General features: G+C 41.2%; 1 protein-coding gene across 1 annotated transcript in view; it reads right to left on the bottom strand.

Annotated features, from left to right (window-relative positions):
* Positions 1–18,944, bottom strand: part of LOC130117525 (E3 ubiquitin-protein ligase RNF19A-like) — a 93,872-nt gene that overhangs the window by 19,436 nt on the left and 55,492 nt on the right. The gene's annotated exons all lie outside the window — the stretch shown is intronic.

The following is an 18,944-nucleotide window of genomic DNA, read 5'->3' as shown; positions in this document are numbered from 1 at the left end:
TGTGAACATCATAAATGACGGGACAGACAAACAGCAGTGCAAAGCCTTTGAAACTAGAAAGATAGCCCCCTTTTTATAGGCCAGTTCATGTAATTTTCACCCAGTGTCCCAGGGTAAATGTCCATAAATGTGCTGTCTGCCTTTATTAAAAGTGAGTCTGGTCATCCACTTAGCTGTTGAGCAGGGATCCCTGGTTAAGTCAACACTCAAAATTGGTTATGTCACAATAATTGAATCCTTTGAAATAAGACTAAATTACCCATTCAGACAGATATGTCTCAATGGGTAATTCACCTAAAAACAAACAAATAAAAAAAAAAGTTAACTTCTAATTTTCTTACAAAAAGGTCCGGCTCAAATAATATCACAAATTTATGTAAAAGGCCCTCATAATTCCTGAGGGGCTGTGATCTCAGTCCCTGGAGCTATGTACCCCATAATCAATATGAAAAATTATCCTCAGTTCATATTGCGATGGTTTTCAATTATAAGATAATGGCAGCAGGGGGCCAGGGTCACAGGATGTCATAATAAAGACATTTTGTTTGGAGACAGAGAAAAATATCCATGCAACTGCAATGTCTCAAAAAAAACTTTTTAGTAAATGCAAACAAATGCATTTATCCATCCATTATCTGAACCCCCTATCCTGCTCTCAGGGTCGCAGGGATACTGGAGCCTATTTCTAGCAGTCACTGGATGTCAGGCAGGGAGACACCCTGAACAGGCTATCACAGGTCACGCACGTGCACGTGTGTGTGTGCGTGCGTGCGCGCGCGCGCACGCACACACACACACACACCTAGGGACAATTTAGTACGGCCGATTCCCCTGACTTACATGTCTTTGGACTGTGGGAGGAAACCGGAGCCCCCGAAGGAAACCCACGCAGACATGGGGAGAACATGCAAACTCCACACAGAGGACCACCCAGAGGCTCGAACCCAAGACCTTCTTGCTGTGAGGCAACTGTGCTAACCACTGCACCACCGTGCCGCCAGAAATGCATTTATGCAAGTGTAAAATTGCAAATATCACTAAAATAACATTTAATGTTGATATACCTTCTGTTTCATTTGTTCATTAGTAGGATATAACTGAACACTGACAATGAGAATACTACATTGATAAACATAAAAGAAAGAGGGTTGCTTACTATCTGACTTTTTGACAGGTAATGGAAATTTATTGCTCATTTTACCACACAAAATATTTGGTCAGTCGCGGGCCAAAAAGCATCTCTATCAGTGGGTCATGAAAAAGTTTGGGAACCCCTGTCACACTCGACTATTCGTTTCGAAAGAGAGACAAAAATATGTTAAGATAAGGTCTCAAGAGATTGACTTGCTTGAGTACGCAATCAAAAGTGGAGAGAGGCCGTGCTGAGATTCTGTGTTCCTCAATGTTGTCTATGAGCATGCGCGCTTGTGTGTCATGACTGGCCAACAGTTGGCAAATTTAGACAAGAGTCCACTCAAGCCTACATAAATGGGCTGCTGATTTGATTTGTCAGTGAGGCTGAGTTGCACTTGACCCCTGCCGGGCCCCCACAGAGCCACAGTGCTGTGGTAGTTGGTGTGGGAGATGGTGGCTGTGAGCCAGCCAGCCAGCCATCACTTAGGAAGAGGATTAGACAGCTATACACAGTATAGCACGGCCGGTGGATTACTGCCCCAAGAACGAGCAGACAGAGAGAGAAGTGTAGGACAGCAACAGATTTTCTCACACACACACACACACTACAGAGAGAGAGAGAGAGAGAGAGAGAGAGAGAGAGAGAGAGAGAGAGAGAGAGAGAGAGAGAGAGAAACAGATGTCCTAGGCAGAGAAAAAGAAAACCGCAAAGACAAAGAGACTAGTGGGAAAGAGACAGGCAGGCGGCAAGGTTAAGGAAAGAAAAGATTTAGTCAGGGAAGCAAATATGCAGTTAATAGGGAGAAGGACAAGAAGACAGGACAAAGACAGAGGATGAGAGATAACACACAGAGTGGTACACCGTAATGAGACAAGAAAGTGTCAAAGTGAGCCATGAATGACTACGTGAACTTTAAATGGTCAAATAACTATTTTCCTCTGATGGATGCATTTTGCCTTAGTATTGGCAAATGCGCTGAGTATCACACTCTTGTACTGTTGGGTAAGTGTCATAATTGCCTTTTATCAACTGGGTAGTGACAATGTGATTTCTATCTAGGAGCAGCAGCCTACTCCATGCCTAGTTCTGTCCCTGCACCAGACACAGAGCAGGCCAATTAGAATGTTGTTGGGAAAAAATAGTCAAATATTAAATCATTCTTCTCTTTTATACAAACTAACACAAATGCCAAGTGTAAACAAGCCTCACTGAGACATGGCGGTGATAGTAATTACCCATCCGGGCAGACATTTTAGCAAATATGCTTTTGGTTTTGGAGATTGATTAAAAAACTTTTTTTTTTTAGAAAAAACATCGTCATCCACTTAATCTTGATAGGTTATCACTTTAGCATTTTCACAGGCGCATATTTTGACTATTTTTGATCTAATGTGTCCTCACTGACAAGGATGGGTTGGCCACACAGTGCTCAGGGTGACTTAAGTGATAGTGGCTGGGATTGCTCCGCTGTAATTGGAGCATTGGGGGGGGGGTGCTTAGGACCAGTCACTGTTTGAGGAAGAAACCAAAAAACATTTCAGAAGCAAAAACTATCATTTTAATCTAGTATTTGATGTTTATTTTATTGTAGTATTTAAGATGTAGGACCTTGGTCATCTCCCTGCAATATTAGACCCAAATCCCCACACCCAGATACTGTCACTTCAGTATTCCAATTCTAATTTCACTTTCATCCAATATACAAACTATTTTTACATTTAATATTAACATAAATAATAGCATGATAAATATCCCGTGGACAGCTTAATATATCAGCCATGTGTTTTTAAATAAAGGGAGTGATATTAAGAAGGAATTTAACTCCTTTACAACAAATATTGTCACTGCTTGGTGACATTCATTCCCTCTGTGCTCATCTGCCTCTTCGTTGACACAATGAATGGAGTTTCTCTGCCGGGAGCTCTCTGGGGATAAACTGGCAGAGGGGTCATATGGTTATCTGAAATCATATCTGCAGGAAACACAGAATATGAACATCATTTCCTATCTTGTCTTATAAAGGTTGCATATCGACAGTTTGTACGTTGCTGGGTGAATCACCAACAATGTTAGGGCTGTTGTATTTGGGGCTTTATGATGACCGGGTAAGACTGCAGACACGGCTTCTTTTGGGTTTAAACAATACTGCAATAAATGCTTTATCATATTGGAGGCGTTTTTCTTTGCCCAATTAAATGATCTTGCTGTTATGATTATAGTCTGCTGTATTGCGGTTTTCTTTGGTGAATCATTTTTGTGAAGCATAGCCACACTTAGTGAGTTTCCTCTGGTCCATCATGTCATCAACAGTCTTAATAATGTGCTGACAACATGGCCTGGGATGAAGACATCGGGAAGTAGCTCCCGACGGTTGACTAAAACAATAGAATATTTTTTTCCAATTCTCAATGGATTTCACTACTTTTTTGGATGCAACTTGAATGAACGAATGAATGAATGAACGAATGAATGATTTCGGTCAAACATTTGTGTTCATATGCGACAGACAGGAAAAAAGAAAAACCTCATCATACATATTTACATCAGTCCATTTCACACAACACAACTCAATCAATCAATGACCAAAAGGGGAATAGGCTGAAGCCCAAGGCTTACTGTTGCCTATCCTATACAGTCCTTAAATTAACCTAGAATATCAGAATTACAAAAGGAAGAAAAAAAGGAAAAATGTATACTAAATTGTAATCCTTAATTATTTTACATTTTAAAGATTTTCTGAAACTCAACAGCAAGCGAAACAATTTCAACTCAGCTTGACTCCCAAAACTGAAACACATTTGTATTTTACATTGGTTCTCACTTTACATGTTTCAAAAATGCACAACCCTCTTAAATTATAGTTTCCTTCTCTTAATTTAAAAGATTGTTGGATACAGACAGGAAGGCTTTTACTTCTAGCTCGAAAAAGTATTTCCAATGTTTTTAAATACACAATATCTAAGAATTTTAAGGTGCAGGACCATATAAATAATAGATTGGTAGATTCACAGTAACAAGCTTTATTTATTATTCTAATAACTCTTTTCTAATGTTTAATTATAGGGTCTATACTTGCATAAGCATTTCCCCAAAAGTGCAACTGCTGGCCAATTCATTTGCAGTTTATAATTTACAATTCAGTTGCAGGCATAGATATAAGCACCTATTTTGTAATTATAACAAAGTCATGTCAATAGACAAATACCAACCCCCCCCCCCCCGGACCGTTAGCAATCATGTGTTTTTGAATGCCACACCGCTCCCTTCATCATTGGACGTTGTGCACGTGATGTGCATGACGAGGTTGTAAATGGCATGTCCTTTCCTGATTAGCTTTATTGACAGCTGATGATTGCTTATGGCATGAAACAGGCTTGTACTGTCTCAAAGAATTTACTTGACTCACTGGATTAGTTTGCTCCTTATTTGTTGAGCAATTTCCCTACTGTTGAGTGTTTCTTTTAACAAAGTTATATAATATATATATTTTTTCTCTTTCTTTTTTTTAATACAGCCAGTTCAATAAATATTACAATGGTGAATATATTTTTTTTACACTTTGGCTCATTACTTTGAGTACTATCGATGTAGCAAACCCGAGCGACGGCAACATCAGGAAGAAAGAGCATGAGAAGCTAGACAAATGCCAAGGGATGGGGGAAGAACTAGATCAGATGTGGAAGGTGAAATCCACAGTAGTCCCAGTGGTAATAGAAGCACTAGGGACTGTGACCCCCAAACTGAGAGAGTGGCTCCAGCATATTTCAGGAACAACATCTGAGGTCTCTGTCCAGAAGAGTGTGGTCCTAGGAACAGCTACGATACTGCACAGAACCCTCAAACTCCAAGGCCTCTGGTAGAGGACCCGAACTTGAGGAAGACACACACCACCCGAAAAAGGTTGAGAAAAAGGTGAGAGGGAGATTTGACGAAAATCAAGAATTTTACCTCAATTTCACGGACAATTCATATCCAACACCAAAAAGCGACATTATAGATTGCTGTACTACATTCAACTTATTCTGAGTCAAATGACCTTAACAGGGGCAAGTATAGGTTCAGCATGGAGGTAAGCATTAGGTAGGCTTAGGATTTTAAAAACTACCAAGAAACTTTGATTCTGCTGCAAAAGTACTCCACTAACTCTAACAAAAATAAATAAAATTGGCCACTCTGATGGCCGAGCGGAATAAACCGCCGTTCTTGCAATCCGCTCGTCATGTGGCTGGGAGGTTCGTATCCCAGACTCGCCGTAACCGGTCATGGCCAGAGTATCCACGGGGTAAGGCATTCCTTAGGTCACCCTTACCTGAGGGATAGTGGGTGTAGTGAAGATGGGTGTAGTGTTCAGGGACTCGTCGTTCTCCAGCGACCCCTCTGGCCCATCCGTGCGCCTGCAGCCAAGCAACCGAAAGCCCTACGTCTCCTTCCCAGCCTGAAGGGAATGCAATCCATGCGAGGCTTCAGCGTGTAAAATAGCGAGAGCAGCCGACACGAGTTTGAAGGAAGCTGGTGTTACGACTATCTCCTTCCTGTGGAAACGTGAGCCAGGGGAGTTATTCGACAAGAGTTCCGGCCATATGCCACTGGGTTAATCGGGTGGGATAAGGGGAAAAACTAGAATTTTTAAAAATGTTATAAAATAAATAAATAAAATTACGAAAATAATGTTAATGTAGAATTAAGACTCCATACATTTAAATTTAAGATATCTTTAAAATTCAATTTAAGACATTTTCAGACTTTTGAATTAAGGACCCACAGACAATAATAAATGTAACCTTTGACCCATTCCAACTTATGGTTTAGGGGCTTTGTTACCAGCTCCACAGCAAAACTCCTGAGGGAACTAGCAGTCAGGGGGCAGGCCCACAGGAGAGTGATCAAAGAGCTAGCTGAGACTGCCGAGAGGACTAGCCACTAGATCTGGATCAAAAGGAGAGACGCCGTCTGGGCTGCCAGGGTGAACAGCTAACCACAGCACACACACCCAGGACCGATCTACCTGTGGTGGGCCTGCCTCAGCGGAGGGTGTCTTGTGATAAAAGGCCGCAACACCCTGTGATGCTGAGGTACACAACTGATGATGTGTCCTGGTGGTGGCAATGTTACCTTGGCAGCCATCTCCAATTTATTTCCCACCGAAACTGTTGCAGTGCAAACACTAGGGATTTTAAAAACCAGTTCTTTTTTTAATCCTGAAACTTAATATACCATTAAGTGATAAGACTATCTCAAAAAAATAAATCAGGGGTGTCTGGGTCGCATGGTGGTCTAATCCATTGCCTACCAACACGGAGATCATCGGTTCAAATCCCCGTGTTACCTCCGGCTTGGTCGGGCATCCCTACAGACACAATTGGCCGTGTCTGCAGGTGGGAAGCCGGTTGTGGGTATGTGTCCTGGCCGTCGCTCTAGCGCCTCCTCTGGTCGGTCGGAGCACCTTTTCGGAGGGGGAGGGGGAATAGGGTGATCCTCCCACGTGCTACGTCCCCCTGGCGAAACTCCTCACTGTCAGGTGAAAAGAAGCGGCTGGCGACTCCACATGTATCGGAGGAAACGTGTGGCAGTCTGCAGCCCTCCCTGGACTGGCAGAGGGGGTGGAGCAGCAACTGGGACGGCTCAGAAAAGTGGGGTAATAATAATAAATCAAACAAATACCAAAGTGATAGACACAGTCCCAATCTGTTTTTCTCCCCAAACCCCCTAAAACCTTTCAGCTCTACTTCTGTCACCATCCTCTGCTACCAATGTCTGTCCTTTCAAGCAGGTCTAGGACAATAATTGTCAGCGCAATATATAACAAGCATCAGTCGCATCAAAGACTGTGGTCAGATACCTCATTCAGATGAATACGCAGATGTTTAGTCCAAATTGGCGGCGGTCAAAGGTAAATATATAAAATATTTCAACTAAAAAGGTCGCCAGGAATAGTAACTGTCAAAATGCAACACTAACAGTGCTGGACAGCTTAGTGAGAGACAAGGGGGGTGAGCTGGGGGGAAGGGGGTGTAGAACAGGGTATTTTTTAGCAGTACTTTGCAGTTTAAGAATGAAGGCCCGGCTCTAAACAACAATCCAAATCCCTCCAGGGGCTTTGGCTGAGAGCCCCTCCCTGTTGCTGCTGAGCAGAACACATGGGAGGTCAAGCTCTTCCTCTCCACATCATCAGGAGCCCAGGAGGCAAGAGTTCTTTTTCCTCTCAAAAGATCCATCCACTCTGACATTCTTTGAGAACTTTGAGTACTTTATTTAGTTTCCTTCATCTTTATATTCTCACCTTTCTATTACATTTCGCAACAATGCCAGTGCATGATTAGATCCTAATATTTATGAACAGGGAAATATGTCTTGAGCTTTCACTTCAACATAAAATTAAAGCGAGTATAGCAAATCTTGGACTGTTCAGCAGAGACAGCTTAACTGAAGGTAATTGTCTTAGAAATTCTCTCTAACTGGATTTGGCTTCCAAGAAAACAGTCATAACTGGGAAGTAGAGCCAAAAGCTAGCCAACACCCAGAGAGCTGTTTCCATTAGACATCTGCATAGTGGAAGGAAGGGCTAGTAACACATCATGCATCCTCCTATTTATGGCCAAGGCCATTGTGTTCTTATGAGGTTGCCTAAGGTGCTGCACTGTCAACCAAAGCCACTTTACTGTATAGCATTATAGTCAACAAAAGGACTCTGCATTGAGTGTAAAATACTAAACACAAATCAGGGAAAGTAGTCATGTTATTTCCTTCAGTTGATGCTGCTGTTGATGATGTATGTGTGAATGTGAGGCATACCTGGTAAAAAAACTGCTTTAAGTAGTCGGTAGACTAGAAAAGCGCTATATAAAATGCAGTCAATTTACCATTTTGCCCAATCAGTCTCCACCACACAAGCCATTTCCACAGGATGAAGTAAGCAAAAATACCGAGTACCATTGGGAAAGGCCTCAGCAGCAGTGTTGATTATTAATTTCATTCATAAACATCAGACAACTGTAAATGTCTGAGGAAATATCCTTACACTTAATTGCTCAGGTGTGGCTTTCTGAACACACATGGTCTTTTTCAGCAACACAATTTCTGTTGTCTAGTCTCAACCAGTCAGACACTAGGAACAATTTAAAGTGTTAAAACTATCAACCATTTCCCCTCAAACAGCTGGAACACATTGGAAAAATGTTTGAAAACAATTAAGCACAGCAGGACTTGCACAGATGTGCTAGAGTGGTGTGATTCTCACCAGGCAGCAAACAGCACACTGTTCTCCATGGCGTTGTCGCTCCCTGGTACAGTTACGTCAGCCCAGTGACACCCTCTGTGACGGCCTCCCTCCTTCCCTCCCTGCCTCTCTGTTCATCCATATTTCTACCCAGCCTCCAGTGTAGTCAGCCAGACTTCCCTCTCTCTATTCTCATTCTCATGTGCGTCTCTCAAGAAGGCAATCATGACAACACAAAAAAGCAGCACACAATAGTTTTAAAAGATAAAAACTGCTCCCTATTTACAAGAAAACAAAAGTTGGGTCCCCTAAAAATCAGGGAAAATAAAATGAAATAAACAAAGTTTATCTCACCCTGGTTATTCTCTTCCCAGCTTCCTACCCCTCCCATGAACAGTCTGTGGTGGCGTCTTTTACCCACCCACCTCCCCTTTTTTTGTGTTGTTTTCAAGAGGACAAAAGCCTTTAATGCTGGTGTCAGAGGCATTGGGCTCAAGGCCAGGGAGCTGCCATGTCCTTTGTTCATCTTGCTGGGGTTACAGCAAATACAAAGATGGTTGTGCTTGACATTTACACATGAACCAAATAACACTCCACTAAACCAGCAAAATACCAATTTGGGATCAAATCTGATCAATTCTCTTTTCTTTTCAACATGGACCCAAAAGGATAAAGATACTATGGCTGCCAAACTTTGGGGCTCAAGTCACACTCATCCCATTCTACAAAACTTCTTAAAGTACAAATTTTGTAAATATTCAATTTGAGTCAAAAAGAAAAAAATCAGCAATAAGAGTTTCAGGTTTTTTTTTTTTTAACATAACAGCACTATATCCCAGCTATGTATTCACAAAGCAAGCGGCAAGAGATACTTGTTGATGGAGGAACATTGACTGAAGTCTGTCAGTACTGTCCAGTCACCTTCTACTGCATGGTATTGTTCCAGAGCAGCCTGTCATAGAGTTCACTTAAAAACAACAAAACAACAACAACAACAAAAAAACCCATCAAATGATGGAACTGCTGATGGTATTTTTGAAGGATGGTTGTCCACACTGTGTTGGGCTGGTTACTGCATGAATCTTGGCACTTGTTACTTGTTAGTCTGCAAATGAGGTAATACTGCCTTATCTCTTTGATATTTTTGTGGAATCATGCCCTGCTCTTAAAGACCAAATTCTGCCCAAGGTCAAACTTGGTAGCAAACAACATGCCAACAACAGTTTACTTAGGCACCAAGGAGTTGGGCCATGGCTAAAACAAGCTCTATCTTGCACTACACACTTCAATGTTTACCTTGCCACAGAATTTATGATGAATCTGCTTGTTGACACGGAGGGATTTTACTTTAATTATAAATGACTAAAACTACCAATTCTGTACCGTGACAATATTTAAAACAATTTTATCAATGTTTCAAACCAGCAAAGGTAAACCCTAATAGCTGTTTTCATTTTCACGTTGATTTGGTTGAAGAGGTACAAGACAGAGACAAACAATTTGACCAAGTGATAGATAATGGCTGCTGCTTACAACTCAATAAACTTGGCCCCAATTGACTGGCAGATGGAGCCATGTTTGAAAAGCTCACATATAGCAAACCATCAATTCCCAAGTGCAAGTCTAATTGACAAAAATAGTACACGTTTTGTCTCATGTTGGCAGTAATTGATTTAAGCCATTATAAATTTTTTGAAAGGCCATTTTCTTTAACGGGTTTTGTTAATTTCTCAGCCAGTTACATCTTACTTCAGAGCGCTAATAAAACAGCATACAAAACTTACTGTGGTAAAATGGATAAACAGGATATCAACCAATTAAACCTGCTGTAGACAACCTTTCAACCCCCCCCCAGCATTTGCAACTTGAATGTCGGTTTGAAACTTTCTCAAGTCCCAGGTTTTTTATCGAACTCTGTTTCCCCATCGAGATCTTTTCCCCAGAGGCAGAGTTCAATACAACACCAGGACGCTTGATTAACCTTAACCTAACTTCAACTTAGCCCCAAACTTAACCTAACCCTTACCCTAACCTAATCGTAACCGATAGCCAACCTGTTTCCATGCCAGTGCTTTTGTCTGGCTAGGGGGCAACAGATCTTGACGGGGAAACAGTTCAATACAAAATCAGAGCTCGCTCCATCAAGTGAATGCCCGTCCGAGGTTCACTCTTGTTTTAACTCTGTTTCTATCACTCTTCCTATCGTCTTCTTTGCCTCCTCCGTCAATGAGGTTCTTTTTCTCTTGCCAGTAAAACTTTGGTTATTCCACCATCCACCATTTCCACTACTGGGGATAGCTACCAGGGGGGAAAAAAAGCCCTATCCCTTTCTTATTTTTGGTTGTGCAATGGTTGACGCACTTCCTTTGTGCCGTAAACCGCGCCTTCATTTTCCCATGAGATCATACCCGGTGGCAGACAGAATTGTCATTATTCTATAGCTGTTACACTATGCACTCGATATTTACTTTCTAATAATAATTTAAAGCAAAAAAGTTGCCTACTGACACTTTAATGAAATTTAAGGTAACATCTATACATGTAGCTGACAAATTGTTAGCCCAGTGGAACAGGAACCAATTTTTGCCCTGGCTGATGCCTGAAAAAAAAAATGATTGGAATAGAAATTTGAGCTGTAAAAGACAATGACAGCTTCTTTTTTTGCCATTCCTCAGTCTACTATCCGTAGGAAAAAGGCCAAGCACTTATTTCTACAACCATCAGTAAATGAAATTGTTCTTCTACACATAAGCGAGTCCATCATAGCGATTGCAGCCCATTGTTGCTGTAACCAGCGCCAATGGAACAACAATGGGTTGCTGCATCCAAATGAAAGATGGAACTTTTAAAAGAGTTGTTTAAGACTTCAGTGGTTCCCAGCCTGGGGTCTGTGAACCCCCTTGGGGGGGGGGGGGGGGCTGAGAGCCCAGGGGGTGCACGAGACTTTTCTGCTCTGAGGTTGTCAAAGTTCACATTTTAAATAAAAGCATAATAACTCACTTACTGGATAATTTATTTTATACAAAAGTTTGTATATAAAAATATTTAAAAAGATACATTTTTGGTCCCCTCCCCCTTCTAAAATGTAGTTGGGGCTACACCTAGTAACCACACCTCTGTCAAACTGAGCAGGCAGTGTTGTCAGGTAGCTACTCAGCTAGCAGCTAATTTTAGCTCATCTTTGTTTTTTCCTGCAGTCAGCAGCAGCACCTTATGAATGAAACAACATGGCCGAGAAACGTAAAAGTGCGGATGACACAGTGTCAAGAAAGAAAGGTAAGGATTTATTTTGAGAGCTACCTTAAGTTTGGTTTTATGGATGGACAGGACAAGTCTTGGCCAGAATGTGTCATGTGTAATGAGAAACTAGATAATGACAGCATGAAGCCAAGCAAAATGAAACTACACCAAGAGACAAAACACCAAGAGACTATTGGTGAAAGTCGGGAATTTTTTGAGAGGAAAAAGCAGTTGGCGCTATCAAGAAGATCCACCAACATCAGAAAAGAATTTGAATGAGCAGGCAGTGATTTGCATAGAGCCATGGAGGTGTCATTTGAGTGTTCGCTATTAACTGCCAAGGCTAAAAAGCCATACACTATTGGAAAGCAGCTTATCAAACCCGCCTGTCTGAAAATTGTAGAGAGGCTGTGTGGCCCACATGCGGTTGATAAAGTGAAAACGGTCCCACTCTCTGACAACACCGTCAAAGACCAAATTGATAAAATGGCCGGAGATTGTCAGAACCAGCTGCACGAGAAGCTTAGGAATGTTCCCTTTGCCAGTTGGATGAAACGACAACAGCGTCACACGAGTCCGTGCTCATTGTTTATGTTCAATATGTTGATGGTGATGACTTGAAACAAGACATTCTTATGTCTACAAATCTAACCACAACAACAGGCCAGGATATTTTCATGGCTGTGGATTCCTGCCTCTCATTTAACAATCTGCCCTATGAGAACCTTGCTGCATGCTGCACGGGTGGGGCTGCTGCTATGATGAGCTTGCTGACTTTCAAGCCAAATCGGTGTCAATGAAATATTTCCAGGGGAATGGACACAAAAAAGTTTTGGATAGTCAAAGGACATGCTGTTGCACCCAGACTGTCAAGACACACAGTTACAAGGGTTATTCTCCCATTCATTCAGCACTACATATCTGTCTGAGACAGCCTTCAGTGCCCTTGTAACAATAAAAACAAAAGCCCGCAACAGACTTGATGTACACCAGGACTTTAGGCTGGCTGTCACAAGCATCGCACCTGACATCCCATCCCTGGTCAAAGGTATGCAAGCCCAAGGTGGCCATTAGTTTCTGAATGAACAGGATGGTACAGACTCAGTAAAAATGTTACTGTTAGAGCCAAAATAACACATAGGCCTACTGTCTGTCAAAAAACAGTGTTCTCAACTTTACACGATGTGCATGTGGCTGTCATAAGTCAGATTACAACAGTACCAATATGTTGTTTCAGCGAGCCTGAGTCAGATGAAAACTAGTACTAATATGGTGATGTTTCAGTGAGCCTGAGTCAGATGATAACAGTACAGATATGATGTTTCAGTGAGCATGAGTCAGATGAAAACTAGTACTATGTCGATGTTTCAGTGAGCCTGATGATAACAGTACAGATATGATGTTTCAATGAGCCTGAGTCAGATGAAAACTAGTACTATGTTGATGTTTCAATGAGCTGGAGTCAGATGATAACAGTACAGATATGATGTTTCAGCGAGCCTGAGTCAGATGAAAACTAGTACTATGTTGATGTTTCAGTGAGCCTGAGTCAGATGATAACAGTACAGATACGATGTTTCAGTGAGCCTGAGGCAGATGAAAACTAGTACTATGTTGATGTTTCAATGAGCCTGAGTCAGATGAAAACTAGTACTAATATGTTGATGTTTCAATGAGCCTGAGTCAGATGTCTACTCTGCTGGGTTGTTAAAAAAATGTGAAGCTGATACAAGACGAGACATTTAAACATAGATTTTCTGATGATGGAAACGAGATATTTATTGAAGATAACGGTGGAAAAAACTATAATTTTTGCAAATAAATATTTGGAATGGATCACTTTTCTCTTGGTGTGTGTGTGTGCGGGCCAGGGGGGACTCAGCTTTTCTTAGAAACAAGTAGGGGGGCCCCAAGGAAAAAAAGGTGGGGAACCACTGGTTTAAGTGATCACAGTGAATTGGATTCAGAAACAGAAACCAACCAGGAAGACAAAGATGATCATGTGTGTGAAAACCTTTGTCAGACATCTTGCAAGTTATACTTCAGTCTGTAAAGAATCAAGCAATCCAATTAAAGCCATTTATTGGACAGTTAATGCCAATGTGAAAAGCTAAATAACAGCTCTGGGATGATTGCCGTTTGTTTTAAATTAAACTGACCAACAAGGTGGAGCAGTTCTTTAAACATGGTGGAGAGCCCTTCATCCAAATATAGAAAGGTCAAGGCCAACTGGCTGAAAGAAATTTGAGGCTGAGTCATGTCCAGTGTACAGCAGGGGTAGAGTGGTTTTTCCTTTGGTAAAGCATACACAAAAATGGTTTTATAGAACACAGCTAGTAGCTTCTGCTACTATTTAATACTAAAGATTTAAGATTCTTTAAAATAGTAGCAAATGAGACATTTGTGAAAAATGTTAAGAAATTGCAGGTGCTTTTGAAGTTAGCAGAGGATTTCCTCAACACCTATTGTTTATTTCTAAGTCCGAGCTCCTCTGAAACAGACACATGGTGTGTTCTCAAAAAAGAAGCCTAAATTTTTGAGTCTCTTCAAAAGCAATCCATAAGTCCAAAGACACAAATCAGACATTAACAGTTTTAGTCATTGAGCTGAAGAAATCAAAGAAGCATTTCTAATATTCAGCCCTATATTATATCATTCAACATTATATCTCAGTTCCTACTTTGAGAAACAAATTATGTCCAAAAGGCCAACAGATTTTGTACCATTTGCATCATTACCAACACAGGCCTTAGTTTTATCAACTTTTTTTCACCATGTTACTGGGACAAGGCAGTAATTTTCATCTTATCTTGCAGGCAATGTCTCCATGGAACCATCTAATGCAGGGATCAGACTACACAAATTCAGCCAGATTTTGACATGATATTGTTGTCAGACAAATTTCCAGTGTCAAGTCCAAATATGAACATCAGGAACGACAAACGGGTGTCTTTACCCCTTGTAGTGTGACATAATTGGAGTTATGTGGCATCCGGGATGCCCCACAAGACCCCAACGAAAACTCTCGCATATTGGAATTTTTGGTACTTTCCTGCCTAGTTTGACAACTCCTATGACACCTTTCTTGATGTTGACCAGAAGGATAAAAGTGTGCTCTCTGGTGCACATAGTATGTAAACATGGCGAAGAAAAATAGGGATGCTGCTGTTGCTGCTGTCAGGTGGAACAACTAAAACGAGGAAAAAAAGATTGTTGAGCAATGGCAACAATACCCCTGCCTTTTTTTTCTCTCTCTTTTTTTTTGGTATTTTCCACCTTTATTTGACAGTGATAGTAGAGAGAGACAGGAAAGGCAGGGGAGAGACCGAGGATGACATGCAGCAAAGGGCCCGGGCCGGATTTGAACCCAAGTTGCAGTGGTAAAGACTCAGCCTTGTATGTGGTACGTGTTCTACCAGGTGAGTCACTGGGGCACCCCCTCCCTACCCCTGCCTTTTTGACGTTTCCTCGAGGGAGTAACATGACAGAGTCAAAAAAGATAAATGTTGGCGAGAAATAGCAGAGGTACTTCAGCAACCCGGTGAGTAGCTGGTTAAACTATGCTACGTTATGTCTTTATGCATGCTCAATAATCCAGTTAAGAAAATCACAGAAAGTTGAATCAGTTAATTTGGACACGTTTATTGAAAGAGAAACGCTTCATCACTCATCTAAATGCCCCTTCTTTTCCACTGCATGGTACTGGCTCAACTCGACTCTATTCAACTCTACTCGCTTTACTTTTTGGGATTAGTTTTTTCCTCCGTTGTCTACCAGCGCCCCACACGAGTGTTTTATTTATTTAAAAAAAAAATCAACAAGACCAACTCTAAATGTGTGCTTCACATGAGCAATATTAGTTATCCAAAGGAGTTGAATCAAGTGCAACTGGACTTGGTATATATCTGTGAAGACATTTCGCACTCATCCAAGAGGCTTCCTCAGTTAGTGCCTTTCTGACTAGACCAAGCTAGTCTGACTGGCTGGTGATGAGACTCAGAATTAATCCTCTAGGAGTCGTTGTCAGAGCTATTGATATGCGTGGCTCTTTGTGTCCCGATGTTTACCAATGCCCGTCGCTAACAAAGCCATAGATATGAGCGGCTCTTTTGTGTACCGATGTTTGGAGGCCCCCATTGTTATCGGAGCCACGCATATCGCCGCCATGCATATCAATAGCTCTGACAATGACTCCTAGAGGATAAATTCTGAGTCTCATCACCAGCCAGTCAGACTAGCTTGGTCTAGTCAGAAAGGCACTAACTGAGGAAGCCTCTTGGATGAGAGGCGAAACTTCTTCACGGATCTATACCAAGTCCAGTTGCACTTGATTCAACTCCTTTGGATAACCATGACCTGGATGAATGAGAACATTCACAGACATCGAGCAATATTAGTGTAACTAAGCGATTGGCTGACAACAAATAATTTTTTACAGATAATCAGCTTCAATTATAAGACAAGTTTCATAAGAATCGCTTTGGCATTTCCTGGTTATAAACAGAGCTGTTCAATTTCTCTCTGACCAATCAATGGTCAGATTTTAATTATATTTAAATAAATATAAATACATTTTATTTATATTTTATTTATTTTACATTTTATTTATATTTAAATGTAAATATTTTCATCTACTTATTTTTATGATTTTATTTATATTTAAATAAATATACATATATTTATATTTTATCTATTTTATTTATTTATGGTGGTTTTCCATATCACTTTTTAGTATCGGCTCAGCTCACTTGGAACCTCGACGGAGGTGGTGCCAAAAAAAGTACCTGGTACCAGGTACTATCCCTAACTTTTGCCCAATGGAAAACCAAAAAAAGTGAGTAGAGTTGAGTTAAATTGAGCTGGTACCATGCAATGGAAAAGGGGCATAAGTGACCTCTTCAGTCTCAACTGACTGTAGGTATCCCCACCCTTATAAACAATACAATGGCATAATGATCGAAAACGATCAGTTTGATGTGCAAATTGCCGTGAGCATTAACTAGAGTCCTGGATACGATGTTAAACTGCAACCATCGGGTCATTGGCGACTAAACTGGCACACCCACTTCAACACTTGGGTTGTTGTGAGGAGGGTGCGTGAACACTCAGCAGGACTGAAAACAAAACCTGTCAAGGGGGGGATGAGTTCCTCTGTGAACCAACGGCCATCCATACCTGGAGAGGAGATAGGGACCGCCAGGTACTTCCCTACTGAAACACAATGTTGGCTCAACCGAGACTTGTTGAGGCATCAGTTGTGCTCTTACGACCTCCATAGGTTACGGTACTGATGATGATGATGATTAACTAGAGTTTCAATGGCAATGTGTATTATTTATAGAGGATTTGGGGATGGTTGCAATCACAGCATTGTAAAATGGCGACAGATGTACCCTTAGCTCCCCTCGGTTCAGGAGTAAGAGTAAGAGTACATCTGTCGCCATCTTATAATGCTGTGATTGCAACCATTCCCAAATCCTCTGAATAGTAGAACACAGGAGAGCTAACACGTCAGGCCAGGACTCTGCAGTCCACACCCATCTACAGGACAGTGGCCACTCTTTCAAGGATGAGGATGTGCACATCCTTGATAGGGAGGAACGCTGGTTTGAATGGGAAGTCAGAGGCCATCTATGTGAAGAGGGAACGACCATCCCTGACCTGGGGGGGTGGGGGGGGGCTAAGAGTACATCTGTTGCCATCTTACAATGCTGTGATTGCAACTATTCCCAAATCTTCTGTGAATAGTACACATTGCCATTGAAACTCTACTTAATGCTCACAGCAATCTGCATATGAACTGATCGTTTTCAGTTGTTATGCCACTGTATTGTTTATAAGGGTAGGGATACCTGCAGTCAGTTGAGACTGAAGAGGTCACTTAGATGAGTGATGAAATGTTTCTCTCTCAATAAACATTGTGTCCAGATGAACTGATTCAACTTTCTGTGATATGCTAGGTTATCATTCCCCAGTAGCACTAGCCACAGGAGAGTCCCTGCTTCTTGGGATGCTGTTGCAGCTATAATAGCATGGGGTTAATTTTCAGATCTACAGTTGACTATTTGATGTGATCAGCACAGCCAAGTCCGTGCATAGTAGAATAAAGAACTGTAGCCATGATTGACAATTTCTTAACCCTCCTCCCCAACGACCTATGAACTCGCGCAGGGTCGTGAAAGGCAACATACAATGATTGGTCATGGTCATACTTGTTGTGTTGCCAGTGTCCCAGCCAAGACACAGCAAGAAGTTATGGAACTATGATTGCCTAATCTGACATGGTGACCTTTGTGAAAGACTAAAATATTGTGTAGTCTGATTCTGGCATAAACCCATATTTAGAGATGCTCTTTGCCAATATCTGATCACTATGAATAGGATATTCATACAGGCAGTTGTGTCAGTATATAATCATATATCATCATGTAGGGCGGGGCAATATATCGTCACCTTCTTAAAATAATGGCCTAAGTCATATTTTCAAGTTTTTCAAAAAACAGAATAAACTGACAAATTTTGTTTCAGTTTATTCTGTTTTTTGAAAAACTTGAAAATATGACTTAGACCATTATTTTAAGAAGGTGACGATATCAATATTATATCAATATCATGATATGAGACTAGATATCGTCTGGGATTTTGGATATCATAATATCGTGATATGGCATAACTGTTGTCTTTTCAGTAATGAACAATTTCTATAAAATATTCGCTAATGTGGTATTGCGCTGTCATTTGTTTTGCCTTGTGTTTTTAAACGACACAGGCCATTGAGTTTGTGTATGTGAGCAAGCTGCCCAGCCACTACAGAAGAAAAAGTGACACAGATACAGCTGCAGCGTAATCAGTAAATTTGAGAGAAATAACCATTCGTATTGTTAAGATTAATACTCATCCCACATCTTTTGTTACTAGAAAATCAAGCAGTTATGAATGATATAGTTGTAAATTCACTGGATGTTAAATATCATGTTAGGCCAACGGTAATGTTAATGGTAGCAAGTGCTGGTTGACAACACTGCTTCAATAGTGGCTCACTAATCAGCGACGTCATCCATTTGTCAGTCTGTTTGACTTGTTGAGTGACAACCGATTTTTATGCATGTGGTTAGCCTGGTGGCATACGCTGAAATTATTAAATCTATTGGAACAGTTAACATGGAAACCCATTCGGCCATGTTGATATGCAAAGCCTGTGTGCTATTCAGAGGCTCTGATTCATTCCCACGTGGTAATAATGGAAATGGTAATGTTAGGTGCAGGAAAATAACTTCGTAGTTTCTAGTGACCTTTCCACTGCTGTCGACAATCCATTATCTGCATACCGACTAAGGTCTGTCACTGGTCTGC

This window comes from Lampris incognitus, chromosome 9 (assembly GCF_029633865.1).
Source record: "Lampris incognitus isolate fLamInc1 chromosome 9, fLamInc1.hap2, whole genome shotgun sequence".
NCBI lineage: Eukaryota > Metazoa > Chordata > Actinopteri > Lampriformes > Lampridae > Lampris > Lampris incognitus.
Note: the sequence above shows the minus strand (reverse complement) of the source record. Positions and strands in the feature narration are given on the sequence as shown.